The sequence below is a fragment of the Peromyscus californicus genome, unplaced genomic scaffold, assembly GCF_007827085.1.
Source record: "Peromyscus californicus insignis strain IS unplaced genomic scaffold, ASM782708v3 Scaffold_12__1_contigs__length_115047231, whole genome shotgun sequence".
NCBI lineage: Eukaryota > Metazoa > Chordata > Mammalia > Rodentia > Cricetidae > Peromyscus > Peromyscus californicus.
The window spans coordinates 106,347,899-106,371,244 of record NW_026294413.1 but is presented as its reverse complement, the minus strand read 5'-3'; the positions used below and the strand labels follow the sequence as shown (position 1 = coordinate 106,371,244).

The 23,346-nt window shown below is 46.8% G+C and overlaps 1 protein-coding gene across 3 annotated transcripts in view; it reads right to left on the bottom strand.

Moving 5' to 3' along the window:
* The window catches only part of Rarb (retinoic acid receptor beta), a 655,545-nt gene that overhangs the window by 52,598 nt on the left and 579,601 nt on the right, over positions 1 to 23,346 (bottom strand). The gene's annotated exons all lie outside the window — the stretch shown is intronic.

Below are 23,346 nucleotides of genomic sequence, written 5' to 3'. Positions count from 1 at the left end.
TCCACACCCCTGCCTAGCCTTTCTGACAGGTTCCAGGAAGAGAACGAAGCAGGGAACCAACGGTGGCCTCCTGTCCTTTACATTCCTGCTTCAGTCTCCCGCAGTTCAGCCCCGTTAGCCTTTGGTAGTCTGGGCACGATGTCCTTTGGGAGTGTAACTGATAGTTTCAAAATGGTTTTTCCGAATCTTCACGCTCTTGGCATTGGACAGGCCCTTCTCCAAGGCCTCAGCATTAAGCTTTAAACGTCTTTCCTAACGCCCACAGCCTTTCTCTCTTTTCTCCCGGGCCAGCTCCCCAGACACCACCAATTAGTCAAACATCAGCGTTTGGCAAGCATGTCCCCAGGCTTCTGGCACAGCCAACAGAGCACCTCATCAAGGCCGCCTGCCTGGCTTTGTGAAGGTCCCACTGCTGAATAAAAACAGTACTCCTTCACTTTCAGCAAAAGAGGCTGAGGGAGGGAAACATCTAGGAATTGGAGGGAAGTCTTTCTCTGAGGTTTGTCTCTCTCAAGGTCTGTGGGAGAAAAGATAATGGCCTTCTGTTCATTCTCACCCCTTCACGTTTATCTCTGCCAGAGGAACACTTGGAACATCTGCTTACCAAGATGAATACAAAAATCCTTCGTGTCTTAATTCACAAGGCACCATAGTTGTTTTCTGTGCCACTTCCTCGGGGCCTGTAAGGCTCTAGACTAAATTCTTCATGGACAACATAATCCCCTTGGCACACTATCAAAGGCAACATGGCTTTGGTCTGCCCGTGAGGATGCTTTGTTCACACGTTGGAGTTGAACCTGAATGCACAGCTTTGGTGATCTCTGTTCCAAAGAAGACAGGGCCTTGTCCCCTCTGCTCTGACGCTTCTCAAGACATCCCTCGGAGGAAGGAGTTTCCCTACAGAGTCTCACTGGATTTTACCTCTGCAAGGAATGAGGCTAGACCTAGGAATAGTGGACCCTTAAAATGCCTGATAAGCCAAGTGTGGTAGGGTACACCAGTAATCCCGACACTCAGGAGGCTGAGGCAGGACAATAATGAGTTTAAGGCCATCCTGGGCTACAAGGTGAGACCCTATGTCAAAGGATAAACCAAAACACAAGAACACAACCTCACAGCAAGACAAAATCTGTGGGCTGGCAAGTCAGCATAAGCCCCGAGGCCTTCAGAAGTGCTCTGATGTTAATAAGGGAACTGTTCACACACTGGCCAGCTGTTGCCTCCACTGCTCCTTAGCTTCCTCATCTCCACAAGAAGCTGGCAGCACTCACCTCACAGAACAAGCCTGGGCAGGAACTGGGCAAGGGTCTGGTCCTGCTCAAGCCTCTGCAAAAGATGTGCCACTTCTTCCCATGATTTAGGGGACAATTAACACATGACCACGGCACTGAGGTACCAAGAGGGCCTGGGATCTTGACATCAGACATCGAGACAGGGAAAGAGGGTGGAGACACCATCAGTGCCCAATCCACTCCCCACCCACCCACCCATACAGTCCACACCAATGTGTCTTTTCTGTCTTCTTGGAAGTTTAAGCTATTTTTAAGCTATTTATTTCTGCTGCTACCACTTTGGTAGCATGGGCCTATGCCACGGGCCGTGTTTTCTAACTGCAAATGTGATCATTTCTTTCAGAGTTCATCACGATCAGTGGCACATGCTATGCTGAGCTTACAAATCAGACTCCTTCAAGTGGGTTGCACCATTTCCAGCCTCGAGCTCCTCATATTCCCTTCAAGATTGCAAAAGCTCTAGAGTTGTCTTTCCTCTGGGCTCTCAGAAGACTCCAGCCTCGCGCTATTCCCGGCCTCTCTCTGTTGTTCCGCCGTCCTCCTCCCACGTGACTCCTCCCTCCGTTCTCTGTCAGCCAGTCCCAAGTCTTCTCCCCCCTGTTCTCTGTCATAACCCATTTAAGGAATATTTTACTTCACATGTATGACTCTTTGCCTGTGTGTATATATGTGCGCCCTGTGCATTCAGCACCCATGGAGCTCAGAAGAGGGCATCAGATCCCCTGAAAAGGAGTTATAGATGCTTGTGAGCCACCATGTGGGTGATGGGAATAACCTGACTTTTAATTACAGATGTAGTCTGTTGTTTTCGAGTTTCACTTCTCTTCCCTTCAGAATGAACATGCCAAGCACACGGGGCCAGACTATGTCTGATTCAATCACCACTTGAGCCTACTGCATAACACAGAGCTTGCTCTGCACCATGCTCTTCCTCTGCCTGGAATACTTCCTCTAACACAGCGGTTCTCAACCTTCCTAATGCTGGGACCCTTTAATTCAGTTCCTCAGGTTGTGGTGACCCCAACCATAAAATTATTTCCGTTTCTACTTCATAACTGTAATTTTGCTACTGTTATGAATCGTAATGTAAACATCTGTGTTTTCCAATTAGGCAACTCTTGCAAAAGAGTTCTTCGACCCCCAAAGGGGTAGCGACCCACACACAGATTGAGAAGCACTCCTCTAACACCTTCTAGTTCACCCTTTCCCCAAGATTCCTGTCCACACGCCACCTGTACAGACACACCTTCATGAACGTCTTTATGCAGTCATCCCATTGGTCCTAATGTTCTACTCTCTGTTTTCCTTGTGTCTTCACGACAGCCATATTGTACAGTGCAGTCTCAGCAGCGACGCCACCAGGCTGCTGTACAAAGGTGCCTAATGCTCACATCCGCCCACACTCTCCACTGCCATGAGTTCCATGATCAAACACTCTCCTTCTGTGTCCACTCTCAGCAGAAACAGCAGCTAGGATGGAGAAGACACAGCAGATCCTGGTTGCTGGTAAGAACTCTTCAAACATGAGTGTGGAAGGCTGGGTACTGAGGAAGACAAGGTACATTTTTTTTGTACCCTGTAATGGGGGAGGACAAAGTAAGTTTTCTCATGTCTGGACCTTGTTACTGAGGACAGCAGATGTAAGTCTGGTAATACCATTGTGCTGGCTAGTTTTATGTCAACTTGACATAAGATAAAGTCACCTGAGAGGAGGGAGCCTCAATTGAGAGAATGCCTCCATAAGATGGGCCGTAGGCAGGTCTGTAGGGCATTTCTTAATTAGTGATTGATATGGGAGAGCCCAGCCTATTCTGGGTGATGCCATTCCTGGGCTTGTGCTCTTGGGTTCTATAAGGAAGCAGGCTGAGCAAGCCAGTAAGCAACACCCCTCCGTGCCCTCTGCATCAGCTCCTGTATCCAGGTTCCTGCCCTGTGTGAGTTCCTGCCCTGATGGCTTTTGATGATGAACTGTTATATAGACCTGTGAGTGAAATAAATCCTTTCCCCATGTTGCTTTTGGTCATGGTTTTCATCACAGCAACAATAACTTCTAAGACAGTCTTACGTACATCGTCCCCTGTCCTGCCTTCCACTTCTGCCTATCACTGAAGAGTCACACCATACCTTTGCATCATTTGTCTTGGCTTATCTGTGGGATGGAAAGACAACGCTGTATCCCAGGAATTATATTCTGCAAGGGAAGATCTCAGTGCTTTTGGCTTCTTTTTTTCATCCACCTAGCATCACACATGCATGAGCTTTTTTGAAGAGCTTCCTCAGAACATGTCATGACATTATGAAATAAATTAAATATGAAAAGATTTCACATAAAGTGCAATTTGGATTTTATCTCCCAGAGTTATAAAAGAAAGCTTATTTAAGAGATACACAGAAAAAAAGCAGGGAGGATGGAGGGCAAGAGAGCTGACTTCCCGTGTAGGTGTTTGGTAGCCTGTGGGGCAAGTTGCTCGCCTTTGAAGTGAGGAAGGTCTGTTTGCTCAGCATAACCTCAGAGCCCCATCTCCTTGTCTAGCCAGGTGGAGATGGGGCTTTTCAAGGCTCAATGTGATTCCTCATGGTGAAAGGTCCTGGTGGGGGCTGGCAAGATGGCTCAGCAGACAGAAGCACTTTCTGCCAAGCCTGATGACTGCAGTCGGTCAGACCCACATGGTGGCAGAACCCTCCGGTTGTCTCTGACCTCCACACGGGCACCATGGCATGCATACGCAACCCGACACCCCAACACACACATAAATAAATGTGACCTAAATTTTTGTTATACAAAAAGAAAGGTCCTGATCAAGTTATCCTTTAGATTATATTTTTCTGGCCAGTACCCTGACCTTCACTTTGAAAGTGACTGCTTGCTCAGTCTGATTTTTGAGGTAGTTAAAAATGAACACTGATGGTCAGTGTTGTGCTGACAGAAGTAGGTCACCACGATTCCGCTGCACATTTCTCCAAGCCCGCTAGAACTGTCAGGCGATGGCCGACACCCAAACTCTCCGGAATGTTAGAGACACATCATCCACACACTGTCAGGGTGAGAGGCCTGATCCACTGAGTCCTGTTAGCAAACTGCACCTTAAATACACTGAGAATTCCCTTCCGGTTTCCAACAATGTTTCCTAGTTACAATAAGCAACAGAATCTCCACTGAGGACAGAGCAGCGAAATGCCACAGACACAGCACTCACCAGCCCTGGGCACTGCCCGTAGGCCATGCCGGAGACACGATTTTCAAAATGCACTTTATATAGGAATGGGAATGAGAAAATTTTGCCCCCCTGTTCCTAAAATGGCCCACTCAAAAAGATTGAGGATACTAATAGGTCCTGTGGAGGAGAAAGGGGCCACCAAGACCAATGCCCAGGCTTTATGTTTATCCCCTCTCTGGACTCTTGATCTTCACTTTTAAAGGGAAGAAAGAGGCAAGGCATTTTATCACCAGATCCAGAAAGTTCCCGAAGCCTTCTGGAGGAACTCACCTAACACACATAGTCATGGCTCTTCTGCAGGTTCCTGGATTATAAATTTTGTGTCTCAGCTGGTGAAAATGCACCCCAAAGAGCAGGATTCTGGCAATGAAGAGGTGCCCCTTGAAATTAGTATGAACAGACCGTATTTATAACATAACCACGGGTAAGACACCGGCACTGGGCAAATGGTCTTAGATCCTGTGTTCCAGACTTATTGATAGGAATTTCAGCCTTCCCTGCCAGGACCACACTGGGACAAGGCAACTGCTCCTGCCATGAAGGAACCCCACTGTGCTAAGACTCACCCCGCACCACCATGAAACTCTGGGTTTGGAAAATGAAGATCTCTAGGACTTTATTCACCTGGACATCACATAGAAACAGGGGTAGAAAGGCCATCTTTGGACAGATGCCCCTTCCTTGACTAGCCTGGCAGATCTTACTGGGAATCAGTGACATTCTCAACATTTTAAGGTATAAGCAGACCCTGGTCCTACCATGTATTGAATACTGGACTTCTGAGGACAGTTGTGACAATGTTTCTGTGTGTGTTAAACATAAACCCTGCTGACCACAAGAGCTTTCTAGACACTGCCTTAAAACTGTGGGATCTTTATGCTGGATTCTGGTCAGTTGTTCATTGACTCCTTACCCAGTGCCTAGGATTAGCCAAATATTACAGCCAAATCAACATTCTAATATGCCTCAAGGTGTGCACAGGTGTGGCAGGACTGGGTACCTCAGGAAAAGAGGTCCTCTAACATCCCAAGAGGAACAGTGTATGAATAAGATTTCACTGTAATTATATCTGAGAAGCAAATGCAATTTCCCATGAAGAGGTTACACTGATTCTAATAAAAGGATGCTACTTTCTTATCTGAGATTGCAATATCTGGAAGAGATCTCTACTGTGTTGACAGCCTTGGTGTTCACATGTGCAGTACCAACAAGGTGATGTGATCTGCCAATGGTCACCCAGCTGATGCTAATGTCATTGGACTTAGAATCATGTGGAAACATACCACTGGGCCTATCTTTAAGGCTGTGTCCAGAAGGGTTGAACTGAGCAGAGGGGACTCCTCAGGGCTCTCCTACATGCTGGGGTCCAATAATGAACACAAAGGAGAAAGCAAGCTGAGAAGCAGCATTCATCTCTCTGCGCTTCCCAATGAGCTGCCTCAAGTTCCTACCCACATGCTTTCCCACCATGTGGATTATATCCTCGAACTGTGAACTGAAATGAATGCTTCTGTCTTTAATTGGCTTCTTATTAGATATTTGCTCACAGTGATGAGCAAAGTAACTAACATACACCCCTGGGGATAGGCACAGCAAAGCCGTGAGTGCCACATTCTGAACTTGTAGGAGAAAGCTTGCTAGCACACTAGACATATGTGGGTATGTCCATGCCCAGTGCACAGATCTATTCATTAATGAACTGCTGCTCTGTGGACCCAAAGCTCAGAAGAATCTTATTTCTTATTTCATTCAGACATTCTAGAAACTGTCAGAGTAGCAGGAATAGCTCAAAGGTAGCCATGTTCAACATCAGAGCTCACACATTGGCTTGCCATGGTCTCAGGAGCCTGAGTGGCAAGTTTGGAGAGGAGCTGATGTTTGGTGCACCCTCTAATTTAATGTACTCTTATGTAGGAGAGAACTCAAAAAGTCTGTTGGGACTTTAGATGAGTTTGACAGGAAAAAGGACAGGGAAAGTTCCACTGTAACAAGAATAACCACAGGGCTTACCCTCCACCTTGGCCCTTCTGTTCTGAGTATTCTAGGCAAGGTACTGCATTGCCCAGGTGAGGAGTCCCAGTGCTTGGACCTGTCCTCCTAGCCAGACAGACACAGGAGGAAGGTCTCAGTGCTGTCTCCGCACTGATAGAATTCAGGCGTGTCTTCTGTTTCTAAGGCACTTTAAATTTAAAGCATGTTTGCAGTTTCTTGATGGTTCTGATGCTCTGTTCCCACAATGCACTTGGACATAGGAGAGTAAGGGTGAGTATCTGTGCAGTGAGGGCGCCAATAGGGAAGCAATGGCAGTGTGGAGCTCCTCTTTAAAATGGGCTCAGGAACCATGCAACTTGGCTTAAGTGGCCTTGTTCCAAATGGCAATGGTGAAGGGCAGTTGGTTGGGTTTGTCATGAGATGGAGGAACATGCTAAAGCCTGCATGTAATATACGGTAATAAGTAGCCATCAGAGTAAGACAACCGAAGAGTCATCCTGAGCTACCTGCTCTAACTCCATCAGGACCTCCACCTACCAGAATTCTCTCTCCTCTTCTAGAACCGCTTTCAGAGCCAACCTCCTTTCTCATTTCCTCTTTTCCTTCCACTTATCCCTCCCCACCTAGGGTCTTGAGTATGCTAGACAATCGGTCTTCCGCTGAGCTACATCCCCAGAGCCCATTTCTAAGAACCCAGGCTGTTGTCAAGACCATAGTTGCTCTCTCCAAACTGACAGCAAGGCCCATTGCTGAAGATAATACCTGCATGACTTATTGAACATGGAGAAGGCAAGCTGGTGCCTATATGGAGCCTTCACCCCTAGGTGCTAGCGTCTTTGGTACAGGAAGGTACTTTGCACATTACACAAGGAGAAAAGAAATATAAACACCAATCTAGCTACAAACCCTGTGACCTACAATGCTGTCCTGCCTTCAAGATATGCTAGGGCAATAGTGGCGCAAAGTCCTAACCCAGAAGCAATCTCCAATTGATAACCACTTACAAATGAAAACTTAGTAAGCTAATCCAAAGGACATGCTCAGCAGCAGATGCCAAGAGAAGATGAACTCAGCAGCATCTTTGGAGGTTCCTTGTCTCATAATGTCATGTCAGGGATTTTCCTTTTTTAAAAAAAATCTTATTATTTATTCTTATTATAAACAACATATGTTATTTATACAACAACAACAACAATAATAATAACAACAATAAAAATATGATTTCTCTTTTTACTCTACAGGTCTTTTTCGTCTATATTATGGCTTCCAGTTGAGTGTTTTTATGGAATTCCTAAGTGTGTGAATGAGTGGGTCTCTGTTTCTTGTGATCTGTGACTTCTCCTGGGCTCTTTTCCTTCTGTTTGTTTCTTCCTATTCTGATATGTCAGTCTTTGTTTTATCTTATTACATTTGATTATTATCCCTTTGAAGCCTGTTTGTTTTCCAATGAGACAGGAAGGGGATGGGTCTGGAGAGGAGGTGAGGTGGGGAGGAACTGGGAGGAGTAGAGGTAGGGGAAACCATAATCAGGATATTTTATCTGAGAAAAGAATATATTTTTAATTAAAGAAGAAATTCAGGCTCATTTAGTCAAAGTCACTCTTACTTTGGTCTGAAAAAGATCTATTCCTCGAGTGCCTGTCATCTATGTTAAAAAGTGACATGATGCTGGAGTGAGCTGCCCTTTAGAGAGGACAAATTCCTTATTTTTTCCTGTACCTGTAATCACTGGAGTAGGGCTGGGAGAGAATTATCTTTAAATGTCCAGTCCAACGTTGAAATCATAAGGTCCCTGTTGAATTACCGCACTGTACCACCAAGGCATGTAAGTCTGTTGTCTTAGTCAGGGTTTCTATTGCTGCTGAGACAAAACGCGGTGACCAAAGAGCAAGTTGGGGAGGAAAGGGTTTATTTGGCTTACACTTCAGCATTGCTGTTCATCACTGAAGGAAGTCAGGATAGGAACTCAAGCAGGACAGAAACCTGATGCTGGAGGAGCTGATGCAGAGGTCATGGAGGGGTGCTGCTTACTGACTTGCTTTCCATGGCTTGCTTACTCTGCTTTCTTATAGAACGCAGGACCAGTGGCCCAGGGATGGCATCACCCACCATAGCCTGGGCCCTCCTCCATTGATCACTAATTGGGAAAATATCTTACAGCTGGATATCATGGAGGCATTTCCTCAACTGAGGCTCCTTCCTCTGATGGCTCTAGCTGTGTCAAGCTGACACACAAAACCAGCCAGTATACCTGTGTAACTTGTATGACCTGGGCAGAGAAGGCAGCTGCAGTCATAAGCTATACAGACACCTGGCATGGAAGCAAATCCTCATAGCCAGCGTTTAAATAAAAATAAAATTTAAAGAGAGTGAATTGGTTGCAGCAGGAGTTGGCAAACTTCTTTTGTGAAGAGCCAAATAGTAAATGCTTTAGACTTTGAAGACTATCGGCTTTATCATAAATCCTCCTCTCTCTTCATAAAAGGAAACACAGGTAGCATGTGTGGATACATGAAAGAGCGTGTGTGGTGGTGTCCCGGTAATGTTTTATTGCTAAAAATATGTGGGTCAGTTTAGGTCAGCAGGTTGAAGCCACTGCCCCCACTTTGCTACAATGAGGTCAATATGGCCAATGCTGTAGGCCATATACGGTTTGGATACAACTCCAAGGGTCTCCGTATTGAGAGCTCGGTCTTCAGTGGGGTGACTTGAGAAATGCCAGGCCTCATGGTAGTTAGTCGGGCTACTGGAGATGTTGTCTTGGATCTGACATAGTTCTTGTGAGCCTGGTTAGTTTTCATAACAAGGTTGTTATAATAGCTAGTCTGGCCTCTTGTTCTGGCTCCTGGTCTTGCTATATGGCTGATCCCTCTTGTAAGAGTCACCATCATGATGATAAATCATCTGTCATAAAGTCACCACCCCAGTTGAGCTCTGTGCCCTAAACCTACAGAATTGCGTGTTAAATAAGCCTTTTTTTTCCTTTTCTTCTAACTCACTTATTAGTATTGTATATGTGTGTACATGGCGTATCTCTGTGTGTGTGTGCATGGTATCTCTCTCTCTCTCTCTCTCTTTCTGTGTGTGTGTGTGTGTGTGTGTGTGTGTGTGTGTGTGTGTGTGTGTGTGTGTGTGCATGGCACAGCTGTGCGTGGGGACGGGCTGCCCCAGTGCATGTCTGCAGCTCAGCAGACACCTTGCAGAGTCTGTTCTCTTTTCTACCTTTACGTGGCTTCTGGGGATCAAACTGGGGTCACCAGGTTTGCGAAACAAGCCTTTACTCGCTGAGTCACCTTCGTGTCCAAATCCACTTTCTTTATAAAGAGCCTAGCCACAGCGACTTCTCACACCAGTGGATAACAGAGGAGTGCAGAGGCCACACTCAGATGTCAAGATCCCTATGTGTAGAAGTGGACATCGTCCTTGTTAGAGGAGCAAGGACTCAAGAGTAGAAACAGTTCTACATAGTTTCCCACCCAAATCACTGAAAAAAGATTACTTGAAGTGTTAGAAAACTAGAAACACTGAAATTCTACCTTAGAAATAATCTGAGCTCATCTTCTGTCCTAAGATATGTTTTCATACGAAACAACTAGAAAATGTGTGCTACAATTAAAGAATGAGATGAAAGTTGAGAAAAGAATCTAACAAGATTTAACATTTTGAGGCATGCCTTCCTTAACAGTGAGTTCAGCACTAGTCTGTTCTGTATAGGGAGACTGGGTCTCAGAAGAACAAGGGGCATGGGGGAGCACTTGTTTCACATGTGTGAGGCTCTGGGTTCCATCTCAACATCATAAACAGCACCAAAAGAAACTAAAGAAATTCTGGTGAGATGACAGCACATTATTCAGACACAGCTAATACCTTGCTGGACTGGGAGAAATGGTTCACCCGGTCCTCCCCCGCTCCTTCTTCTCTGTAGTAGAGGTGTGTGACCCCGAACACCTAGCTGAGTTCTACAGTGTCTAGCTTCCCACAAGGCTCCTAGGTGTCTCTTGGAAGGGAACATCCTCTTTCTCGGGGTAACAGCCCTTCTCAGCTCCATCACAGGGATTAGTTTTGTTTTTCAATCTTCATACAAATGCAATCCCAGAGTCCCAGAGAATATTTATCCTCTTCTGAACTTGTGCATTCAGTATGATGTCTGATGTCTGTCTTATCCATGAAGTGGGTTCTTTTCTGCTGTTGTGCACATTGAAATATTTGACATGTCACTGTTTACAACCACATCTACAGCTGAGGGACTTATGGGTCCCTGAACGTCTGACTGGCATGGAAAACTTGCTGCAAGTGTGCGTGCGTGCGTGCGTGCGTGTGTGTGTGTGTGTGTGTGGGGGGGGGGGGTTGTATACCTATTTGCTCATTTCTACATACCTGGGGTAGCATTCCTGGTTATGTGATATTCTTTGGTTTTAGAGAACAAAGCCAAATGGTCTTCCAACCTTTTGTTTGATTTATATCCAGCTGCAAATGAGAATTCTGCTGATGTCACCTCTCACCAGCTCTTGTATGTCTCTCTAGGGTAGTTTCAATTGATGACATAATGCTATCACAAGAACACATAGTCACCTGGAGAACACTATTATTAATGCCTTCTAAAGACCTGGACATCGTTATCCTCCTGAGGACTGTAGAGAAGGCTGTTTCCAAGTGTCTGCAGCTCCAGAAGCCCAGCAGGAGCCCTGATGGTCCTCTCCCTGAACTAACTACTAGCAGCATGAGTTACTGGGGTCAGGAGTTCACATTGGGCAGCAGGGTCTCTGTCTTCTGAGAGTTCAAAGTCCACAGGTTCCACAGCCAAGTTTCCACTCAGCTGAAAATGGTTCCCATCCAAAGAAACAAAGTGGGGTCCATCCCTCACTACATTTCACACTTGGTTCTCTCCTTGGCATCATTAAACCTTCGGTCAGAAACCACTTCAGTCTTCTCTGAGGAAGCGCACTTCTAAATGGCTCTATTTTGAAGAGGCAGTGAAGTTTCTCAGCACTGTTTTAATATTTAAGCAATGTTGCAGAATCAAAACAGGATTAGAAGCCAGACCAAGTGATGGGATGACTCTCTTCCCCACTAACAAAGATGGACAGTGGGTGCGTATTCCCATACCAATAACATTTCCGTCATTCAATACCTTGAAGATAAAACTTTCTTTTTTTTTAAATCATGGAGGTAGTACACCGTGGTAAAATGCCTTACAGGACGTTTGGGAAGGTAAGCGGACTGCTTTTGAACAAGCGCAATGCTGGCTTTCCCTGTTCCAACACTGAACATACCTGCCTCTGCTCCCCCAGCTCTTCAGGGCTCAAGTCTGCACTCCGCCTGGAAAGGCAGAGCATGGGAGAAACAAGCTGAGATAACCAGTATTTTACAGTGGCAGAGGCAGGGGGGCTAAGTGTGGTGCCGCTTCAAGAAGCCATACTCTAGACTGTGTTATGCACGTGGATTTATTGAGCAATTTAGGTAGCCACCCTCCAGAGAATTGCTGTCACTGTCACTGGAGAAGGTACTTACAGTGTTCCCTTCACCACCCAGAACCCAGGGGCCACAGGAGAACTCCCGGCTGCTACTCTCATGGAAGCATTTGTTTCCAAACACGGGCCATCTGCCAGCTATTAGACGCACTTGTGTATTTATCCAGCCAGCTCTCTGTGCTGGGGATCGTCTTTGGGCACAGGGTTTTATCAACGTCTATTTAGAGCAGAGTGAAAAATAGCTCAGGATGAAAACAGAGCATTTGCAGCCAAGAATGAGAGCTGCTCCTTCCTTTCACAGGGTGGATATTTTGTTCCTTTCCCCCTCTCTTACTCCAAAACTGCCTGCCGCCTTTCTTTAGTGCATCCAAGTTTAAGGGGTGCTATTTTCTTAGCAGAACTATATAAAATAATAGCGCACTCAAACAAATTACAGATTTGAAGATGCGTGTGGGCACGTGCATCCATGTGTGTTGACATACGTCTTTCTGTGGGGATCTATTTGTTGGCTTTATCTGCTTCTGCCCACCATGGAATAATAAGCACCGTGGCATCATTTCATGAGGTAGCTTCCAGAGGAACGGGGAAGACAGCATTGGCTCACTGTATCAGTGAACTTACATTTCACCTGAGTTCTGTGTGACTTAAATCTCCAGCTCTTGAGGAGCTGACTAAAAGGCTCCTGATTCATCATTCCTCATTTGGAGTCACTCTTTCTCATCAGACCATTCCATTTTGTGCTAAGTATAAGGCCCTGGGCGCAGACTCTGTTCCCACCTTCCAGGCTTGGAAGGCACAAGTGGTAACTGTGGGGAGAGTTTACTCTTTCACAACACACACACACGCGCGTGCACACACACACACACACACACACACACACACACACACACACACACACAAACACGCACACACATACACCTCCAGGACTCAAGAACAAGTTTGACTCTGAATGTCATCTCAACAGAGGTGTCGCAAATATCAATCACATCATGGAGAGGAGGGAGCGACCCACACATGTCCCCTGATGCATTTCCCATGACTCTGCCTGGTATGGACCTTGTTCACATAGGGTAGAGGAGGCCCCGAGGGAAAGAGCAAGGTAAGGGCACCGAGGACAGAAAGCCCAGTACACAGACCTTGAGGTTACAGCAATCGTGGGGCGCGTTAAGCTGTGGGTGCAGGGCATGTGGTAACGGAGATGGCACACAAGACTGGTTTCTTCTGGACATGCCTTGAAGGCTGTGCTGGGTTCTTCTCATGCAGAGACACTGGTGATTGATCTGGGAGCCATGATGAGCTATCAGTCCTGACCAGCATCAGCTGGTTTGGGGTGGAAGATCTGTCACGGGTTGGACTACCTACTACTTCACTTTGTGGGTATAAAGCTGAACCCCTGGGGCAAATTTAAAAAGCAAGGGTCGTTCTTGTTTTGAGCACTTGGCCTATGGGGTAGCCAGAGCATTTGTTATTCTGTACATTTACTTATATTTCTGCTGATGGAATGTGCTCCTGGGGGGGGGGGGCAGGCACACCTAGCACCGTGGTGGGGAGAGCCAAAGGTTGAGCTGGCTCTTAGTAAGTTCTGTTTCCAGCCTTGTATTACTGTCTATCCCTCACAACAGCCACAGGAGCTCTTCTTATCCTCAGGCTGTAAACTAAGAACCTAAGGCCCAGGGCCCAAGACATTAAGGAATCTGCCAAAGTTACACAGAGATGGGTGGTGGGCAGGGACCTGAATCCAGGCTGCCCAAGTGCCCGCTGTATGACACAGCTCTGCCTGGTTGCTCCTGGGGAGTTAGAGGCACAAGGCAACTGGATGTCCTTCACAGGTCCCACATTCCATCATCAACTCACCTGATGCTCGACGTCCCTCAACATGTGCACCCACTCATGGCCCCTGCTTATGTTAGCATGGGACCAAATCCAAATCCTGAGGATCCAACTGGACCAGAGAGATGGCTCAGAGGATAATGGATTGCTGTGTAAGTACAGGGAACTGAATTTGATCCCTAGCACTCACCTAACAAGTGACAGTGCCACATGGATATAATCCCAATGCTGGGGAGGTGGTGACAGGGATAACCCTGGAGCTCACTAGTTTGTCTAGTCAAATTGCAAGCTCCAAGTTCAGTGATGGATCTTTTTTTTTTTTGTGCCTGTCCTGGATCTTGCACTGTAGACCAGGCTGGCCTTGAACTCACAGAGATCTGCCTGGCTCTGCCTCCTGAGTGCTGGGATTAAAGGTGTGTGCCACCACCACCCTGCAGTGATGGATCTTATCTCAAACATAAGATGGAGTGCAATTGAGGAAGACATCAATCTCCACATTCATGGACACCTGTATATGTGCCCAGACACACATGTGCATGTATACATGAACACACACAAATGAATACACATATACCATGCAAGACCCCTGCCTGTTCTCCAGCTGTGAATTGCTCTGGAGCTGAAGAAGGCTCTGCAAGACAGAGGTGGCCCTGTGAGAAAATTCCAGCAACTGCAGAACTACAGCCTCCAGCCCAGGCTGTTTCAATACATAAACCAGGACGTCTCGTCTCAAATACTAACCCTCCCAGCGCCATCTTCACGGTATTTCACAGAGTCACACTTAGGGTTTTGTTTTTAATTGATTTTATTTACTTGTTGCTTAAATAAAATGCAGAGGAAGTGTATGAGGCGCCACCACAAAGAGGAATGTAATATTGTTTGCCATAAACAGAAAAAAAAGACAGGTTCTTCAGATCAATAGCCTATTTTTGTAAATAAAGTTTTATTGGAAGAAAGCCACACTCTGGTCACAAGGGACTCCGAGGGTTCTGCCAAGCCTAAAATATTTACTCTCTGGCACTTAAGAAAGTCTGCAGGCCTCTGAAGTCGATCCAACTAGTCTCAGCTGGGTTTCACTGCCCTCCTTCGTGTGTGTTGGTGAGATCAGGAGAGAGTAGATGTATTAATTAAGGATGTCCTGGCATTGCTGAAACTGAACGCTTACATGAGTCCCGCACTGGGAATTACTCACTGTGGGACCTGAAGCTCTTCCAGGCAAGCTCACTGTCCTTAAGTTATTGTTGTCTCGTGTGCATAGACTGCGGTTGGAGAAATGCCGCAGTGGTAACCTGGTGGTTTGGGGAACTAAACCCCACAGGTAGATGGGATACAGAAGAGCATGCCAGAAACTGCATCACTGGAGAAGCAGAGTGTGGCTGGAAGAATCCTGGGTGTTAGAAACCACAGTGTGGCTTCAGGAAGTGTGACTGTTAACTTGCCTCTGACTGGGGGTAGAACCATTCCAGAGGCACACCTCTGGGTTTGCATGAAAGTGTTTCTAGAGGGGTTTGTCTAAGGTGCAGGTGGGCAGTACCGTCCTCTGACCGGAGTTCCATACTCACTTTAAAGGGGAAAAAGAGAAAGGCAACTGAATGCCAGTATCCAAGTTGCTGCTTTCTGATCTGCTCAGATGTGAGCAGTCAGTCTCGTCCTCCCGCCATCCCAGGCGAGGGCTGCTCCCTTCACTTGGCTTTCCTGCCATGATGGAGCCTACCCTCCACCAGAACAATTCCTTCCTCCACTGAGTTGCTTCCTGTCAAGTATTTGGCTGTAGCAATGAGAGAAATAATACTGGCAGGCCTCTGGACCTCAGAGCACAGAGTCCATCTTCCTGTCCTTTGTCCTACCCGGGACGACCCACAGTCCCAGGAGGCTGGGATTCAGATAAGGGACTCACTGACCTTACTCAGCACCAGGCTGCATTCATGCCCTCTACTGCTGGTTCCTCACGTAGCTGCCTGCGCGAGCAGTCCTGAAGAGGAGGACCAAGTGTGGGCAGGATGTGGTTGGGACAAAGTAGATAATGGTAAGCCACAAGTTCCTGCTGAGGGAGAGGAAGGTGCCGGTAGAGCCGAGAAAGGAGCGTGGTGGAAGGGACGATGGTTCAGCCTCCACTACCTGAGAGATTCTGATGATCCCCCGTCATTCTAACTGACCCAGGGAGAGATCCCTGGAGCTGGGTTCTAGGACACTCAGATATTGTCCCATTATTTGGTTATACATTTAGGCAACTCCGGGCAAATGAGCCATCTGCCCCTCAATGTGCAGAAGGCAGGGAAGGCAAGCATTCCCTTTAGAAATGAGGCTCAGGAGCTTTGCTATTGGCACTTTAGCATAACATTTGGAGCTGCCCACCCAGTGTCATTATAAAAAACTGAAGAAAGGCCCCCACTTCTCTCCTGCAATGGCTCATGCAGGCTGTGGTCACAGCCACAGACAGCTAGGCAGTGGCATGAAGCTGTCACCCCCCACAAACAGCAAGAGACCGGCTGTGTTTAGCACCTACTGTATGCCAAGCACAGCATTAAATGCATAGTCCCCACACTTGTGGTCTACATGGCCCTGCAAGGTGGCGGGGAGTCCTCAGGTCTGGGCAGCTTGCTCCACTATGGCTGGGGCAGGAGGGCAGCGAGAAAGCTGCCTGTTGGAAACCATGCAAAGCCCTTTGCGCCTTTTCCTGCTCTGGCCTGCTGTGTGATAGGAACGCCTGGTCTTCAAGGGGAGGCTGGACCAAGTGCCCTCTCTCAGGAGAGAAGGCAGTGGTGAGAAGGGTCAGTAAAGCTGAAGGAACGTCCACACTTCCTTCAGCCCTAGCGTGTGGTCATAAGACCAGTGCCCAGATAGAAGGTGCAGTTTTACTTCCTGGGCTGTCACAGGTTGGCACTCATCTCCCAGCTTGTCACTTGCTGTTGGGGTGTGAGGGGGATCAACAGGCCATGGAGCAAAAGGTGAGGGTTACTAAAGGCTCATCTCTGCAGAGCAGAAAATCTGCAAAAGCAGTTATAAGCTGGGTGGCAACTTATGAATGAGGAAATAAACTAAAATTAGAAAGACATCACCCGCCCAGATGATGATTGTTATGGAAATTCCTGAGTACACTGGGAAACTTACCATGGAATTTCCCTGTTATTAGGCCTGGGCAAGCCGGCAGGGGAGCCAGTGGGCACATGAGGTAAGTCTGAAGACCATTGATGGTGATCGTGCTTGGGGTGAAGGTTTGTTTGAATGTGAATCAGCATAGGGTCAGGACAGGGGTGCTTGGAGGGACTTGTCCAGGAGGCGTTGTCAGAGGTAAACCTGCCCTTAGGGTGGTCGTATTGCGCGTGTACCTCAGAATTTAGAGACTTTGTAAGGGGGTGTTTTTAAGTTCAAAATACCTCAAATGCAAAGGCCTCAATAAGTTTAGGGACTCTTAAATTTGAAGATCATTCAGTTGTTCTTTCTATAAATTCACTCATGAAACTGCCACAGAATGAAAAGAAAAAAAACACCAAAAAATCACTGTGACATGTGACATAGACACTAAACAGTTTGTGTGTGTGTGTGTGTGTGTGTGTGTGTGTGTGTGTGTGTGTATGTGTGTGTGTGTGAACAAAATCAAAGATGTTTAGGCCCCTACTCAAGAGCATAGGCCACTTAAACACGACCTCAGAAAGTCATTCAAAGAGGTAGCCTCCCTCAATCTGCAGCCTATAGGTTTAAGTAAGAAAAGCAGAAATGTTACAGGTTGGAGACCATCTGCAAGTCTGTGTCGTTGGCATGAGATGGGGGTCTCTGAATGAAAAGACCATGGACGCCTGGCTGTGGGCTGGAGCATCTCAGCCCACTACTGACCCCCAATCTCAGCATAGGAGTCATAGTTCTGCATGGTTCTTCCTTCATTTTCCTCACAACCTCCAGAGCCCGATGCTTAAGGCCCCTTTCCTGTCAGTGAACAGTTTGGTTGTGGAAGTTTGGTGCAGGCGATCCCTGAAACCCACATCTTCCCACCTGAGTTGCCCCAGCTGGGAAGAATAAGTTCTGGAAGGAGCCTGCTCTCCCCAACACTTTTTCTCTGTTTAACCAGACACTGGAGGAAGAAACTGGTTGTAGGAACTGTCATCTGCTCAGGATGAAAAGGATCACTTCTAAAGTCATGCTGAGCTGTGTGTGCACACTCTGGCTCCATTCTGGGCCCTAACAGGTAAGTGAATGCTGACTGAACAGATACCCACCCAGAGTTCTTTTGTGTTGGACAGCTTTACAGCAAGTCAAGCCAGAGAGGTGCTCAAGGTTATCTTTAAAAACTGGCCAAAGTGCTGAGAAAAAGTGACTCATCAGTGCTCAGCCCAAAATACATCACTACCACCTGCTCCAGGGTTCAGCAAACACTGAAGAAGAGGGATGGAAAGAATGCAGAGCTGGGGGTGGGGGTGGGGGTGCTGGGAAAGCTGGCTGTCTTCTAGACCGGACATGGCGTTTACACCAGGGAGCTCACGGTGCCCCAGCAGCAACGGCTACCTGCAAAAGCTCTGTACAAGCCTGGGCCATCAACACTCCAGCACTCATGGGGGAAGGGCTCATAAGGTCGCCACCCTTCCCTAAGGAACTACAGGCCCTTAATGGTCGTTGGGACAGGGGGAGGCATGTTCCTCGGTGGTTGGCCACTGGTAAGCTGCCCTTATTCAAGTAAATAACCCTCCCCCATGCTCATGCAAGCCACCCTAATTAAAGTCAGTGGTGCAGTGGTCAACCACACATACACAAAGGCATGAAGTTTGGGAAGAAGTTTGGTGAGTAGAAGGGGCTAAGAGATGGAAATAGGGGAAAATTATATTCTGGATATACATGAACTTCACTTGTAGCCAAAAGGCAGAGAAGTGATTTTTCCAGAGTTTATAAACAAAGTGGGAGTCTTGCACAGAAATACAGTAAGAATGTGGGTTGTGGAGGTGTGTGCAAAGCACTATGGGAAGGTATGGGATGGGTCTTCCAAGAGGAAAGATATAACCAGAGGCTGGAGTTCAGTGGGGGGAGGAATGAGGCCAACACAGGCTCACGTTTATAGTGCAGCATAGGTCAGCATGGCTGGAGCCTGGTCTGTGGGAAGAAGCACAAGCTGAGGTGACAGAGTGGCAGTATGCAGCACAGGAGAGCCCTGGGCTAGCCACTTAGAGTAGCTGGCCTATCACGGCAAGCGGGCACAGGTGGACGACAACCAGAATCCCTGGCTGACACTTCCCTCAGCTACACGGTTCCATCTTGACAGTTCCTAAGATGTCATGGCCTACATAGCCAAATTTTAAGTTCTTAAAAGGTGCAGACTGTAAAAAATAAAAGCTTTGCTCAGCTGCGGCAGCCATCTTCCAGTAACTCGCCAAAGTTACAAACACAGGTTAAGAGGAAGGCACTAGCTCGTGTTCTCTGGGCCTTTGCAGAGTTGTAGACATCAAGGGAATGGTCCCTGTTCAAAAAGGAATGTCCTAAAAGTGCTACCATGGCAAAAAATGAAGAGTCTACAATGTCACCCAGCATGCCGTGGGCATCACTGTGAACAAGCAAGTTAGGGACAAGATTCTTGCCAAAAGAATGAATGTGCAGACTGAGCATGTCAAGCACCCTAAGAGCTGAGACAGCTTCCTGAAGCGAGTGAAGAAAATGATCAGAAGAAAAAAGGAAGCCAAAGAGAAGGGCACATGGGTTCAGTTGAAGCGCCAGCCCGCTCTACCTGGAGAAGCACAGTTTGTGAGGACTGACAGGAAGGAGCCTGAGCTGCTGGAGCCCATTCCACATGAATTCATGACCTAACACACAAAAAGAAGTAAAGGACCTGGACTGTGAAGTGCTTTTCCTAAAAATAAATACATAAATACAAATAAAAATAAAAAGCTTTGGCTTAAAGCTCCGAACTACTCACTTGGACTTAAGCAACCTAGCAGTCCAGCTTGTTCTGTAGCCGTGGCAAGGGCAGTGTCCTGTTGAATCTGTCACCATGGTGGACAATTAGCTGCTTTTCCATAGCTGACTTCTCTTTACACTCATCCTTCACTCACTGTCTTTCTTGGGACAGGGTCTCACACAGTGTCCCAAGCTAGCCCAGCAGTCACTATATATTAATAGCTAAGTAGCCCAGGTTGGCAATTTTACAGTGGTGCTGAGGATGGGGAAGGACCCTGGTGCGTATTCTGTTTTTCTGTATTTCTTGCTTTTATTTAAGGCACGGCCTCTGAGTCCCTCGGGAGCTCTTCCTGCATCTTGGCATCCCCTTGCTTCGGTGGCTTCTTCTCTGAGTCTCCATAAACTCTTGGAATGGCTGCTAAAAATCGATTCTTCTCACTCACCATTAGCACTCTCAAATTCTGTGCTCTGGCAGATGACTGCAAAGAGGCCTCTCTCAGCCTGTCAAACCCTCAGAAAATACAAGACCCTCCAGCATTTACCACGAGAAAGCTGTAGAGACAACCCAGTGCTTCAGTGCTGCAGTGGACTATGAAGGAGTACTTCTTACTAGCAAATCCCTTTACACATTTAAAATCAAATTTGATCTATCAGAATTAAATTTTTACACGGTATTCTAGGGAATACATCTCTAATATAGAGCAAGCAGTGTGCTGATTGTTTTATTAACCCCTGGCAATAAAACAGGGCAGAAAAAGGAATTCAGAGTTTTAAAAGCTGCTTTTTATGGCATGCAGTATACATTTCAGTTTGAATACAGACTTTATAATCAAACTACTTCTACTATGGCCAGCAAGAGCGCTCGGGGGTAAAGGTGCTGGCTGCTGAGTCTGACTACCCGAGTTTGATCTCTGGTACCTACACAGCAAAGGAAAGACTTGACTCCTACTAACTGTCCTCCGGCCTCCACTCCTGAGCCATGATGGGTGTACATACATGTGTGTGTACAAGCACATGCATGTACATGCATGCACACACACACACACAGACACACACACACAGAGATAAATAAATAAATACAATGTAAATCCCAGCACTGTTGCTCGTCAGTTGTGTTACCCTGAGCACGATTACCGTCTCTGAATCTCAGTTGCCATAAAGAATAAAAGGAGGGAGCGTTCTAAGTAATGTGTCTCCTAGGGCTGTGGTGAGGGCCAGTGGGATGGGAAGAGTGATTCTCAGGAACAGAGACACACAGCAGCCTTGTGCCAATCTGCAGATGAGCAGATAATTGGATAAAAAGGTGGAGCTTACACAACAACAGAGTTTATTCAGCCATAAAGAATGAAATTATGTCATGTGTAGGAAAATGGATGAATGGACATCATCATGTTAGTCAGAATAAGCCAGACTCAGAAAACAACCACAACCACATGTTTTCCCTTTATCCCTCTCCTCTCTCTCTCTCTCTCTCTCTCTCTCTCTCTCTCTCTCTCTCTCTCTCTCTCTCTCATAAAAGTAAAATGGAGGCTACTTAAAATTTATCTTTTACTTTTAAAATTACATGTATCTGTGTATATCTGAGATATACACAGATACATGTAATTTCGTTCAAGTGACACCAGGCTTAGGCCTCTCCCGGTACTCTGTTTTCTACATAGCAAATCCAAGACTTCTTGCAACCCACAACAGGATTATGGATGGGGGGCCTGGCTTTTTGCTCCACACTCTTGGAGGTCACTGGCCATATCTCAGGCCCTTCCCCTGGGCAGCATTTTGCAGAGTAACAAGCAAATCCACAAGCTCCATGGCTGGAACTAAACAGGAATATTAAAGTTGCCAAGAAATGGGGTGAGGAAAAGAGGCAGGCTTGAACTGGAGACTTGGTTCTCCTTCTACAGGAAGGGATTGCTGGGGTGACCTGCTGGTCCTTCTGTGTGTTGGTGCGCTTAGGTGTCAAGCAAGTGAAATCAATCCCCAAGATCCCTTTTCAGTTCTAACATTCCAGAAGCTTCTATTACCCCTGGGCTCCTCTTCATTATGTATGGGGTGGGATAATTGATTACAATTCTCATACTTGTCTGCTTTCTTCTGTTTCAGCTTTAAAAATACTCCATTAGACTCTCAATTTCTGTATCCCAAGTACTTATTTCCTCTTCAATTTTCTTCTAAGAAAAACGTATTTATTTTTGTGTAGTTGGACATAATGATCCCATTTTCTTCCCATTTCTATATTTTTAAATCTAATTAAGGTGATGCGTTCCTTGAGAGTTGAAGCTGTGTTTTCCTGTGGGTGTAAACATTATTTTTTCTAATTGCCAACTGAGCTGCCAGTTTTGACAGGGATGCCGGATATGGGTTTTAAGTAACACAAGCAGGGAATGGGTCTGCGGCCCACACAAAACAAATACAGAACTACTGATCTCCCCCAAGTTCACCTCTGATTTATTCATTTATAATCTTAGTTTGAGTTGACATCCTCCCACAGAAATGCACGTGACCTCCATGGCGACAGGACCAAAATTGAGTCATCAGGTGACCTGCCAAGTGTCACCCAGGTAAATAACACGGCATGGGTGTCAACCCAAGAAACAGAACATCAGGTGACCCTCCTGGTGTCACTTATGTAAATAACATGGTCATTCAGGTCAGCAGGCTTTTCCCGGCAGGGGTGAAAGGTCAGTCCTAAGATAATTGAACATCAACGTCACAGCTCCACATTTCTTGCTCTCTAGTAACTCACTTGCTCAGGAGTTTGGATAGATCAAGCACCTGGAAAATGAGTGGCCATGTGATCTGTTCTCTGCAGACACAGCTGCCCAGAGGGAGTGGTGTGCACACAACCCTTCGCACTGGGTGCCTAGCCCATGCTTGTTCCTGGGACAGGCCGTCAGCTCCAAGGGCCATAATGGGTCCCTTGGTAAACATAATGAAATCAGGTGGAGGCGGAGGTCATGGGTTGGCTGGCACTGCAGTGCAGGGCTGCTGTCAAGAGCATGCTTTCTGTCACCTGCTTCCATTAGAAGGCCCACTTTGTCCTGCAGACGACTTCTTGTGCTCACACGCTTTCTTGTTCACATGCGTCGGGAAGAACAGCACACCTGTCTGTTCTAAGAATGAGTTTTGAGTTGTGTGTCTTGAGACTGGCCTAGGTACACGCAGTGAACTGAGAACTATGGCTGGCATAAGATTAACTGTGTTAATCCTAATCCCGAAGAGTAGAAACTGAGCAGAGAGGAAAGGGGAAGGTACGGGAGCAGTGTTAAGAAGCATGCGAGTGACTCCTGAGAAGCAGCCATTGCAGTTCCTGGCATCAGTAAGCCCAAGAAGCCAAGCACCCCTGGAGCTGTGCTATTAGCCACTGGGCTCCCTTTCCTTAGCCCAGGCTTCTCCATAGGGCTAGATTTCCCAGATCTAATCTCCAACAAATGTCTTTGGTTCACAGCACAGTTCTTCTGATGCACAGTAAAATCATGGACTGGTTAGGGTTCTTGGCTTGTTGTCCCATGCTCTTGGAGGACAAAAGCATCTCCTAGCACCTTCCCTAGTGACTTATCCCTGTGGTTTTTTCTGCCTGATACCCAAGCCATTCACCTGGGACACATCCTCATGCTGTTTTAGGCCTGCTGACTGAGCTACACACCATCACAGTCCTTTCTGTGTAAA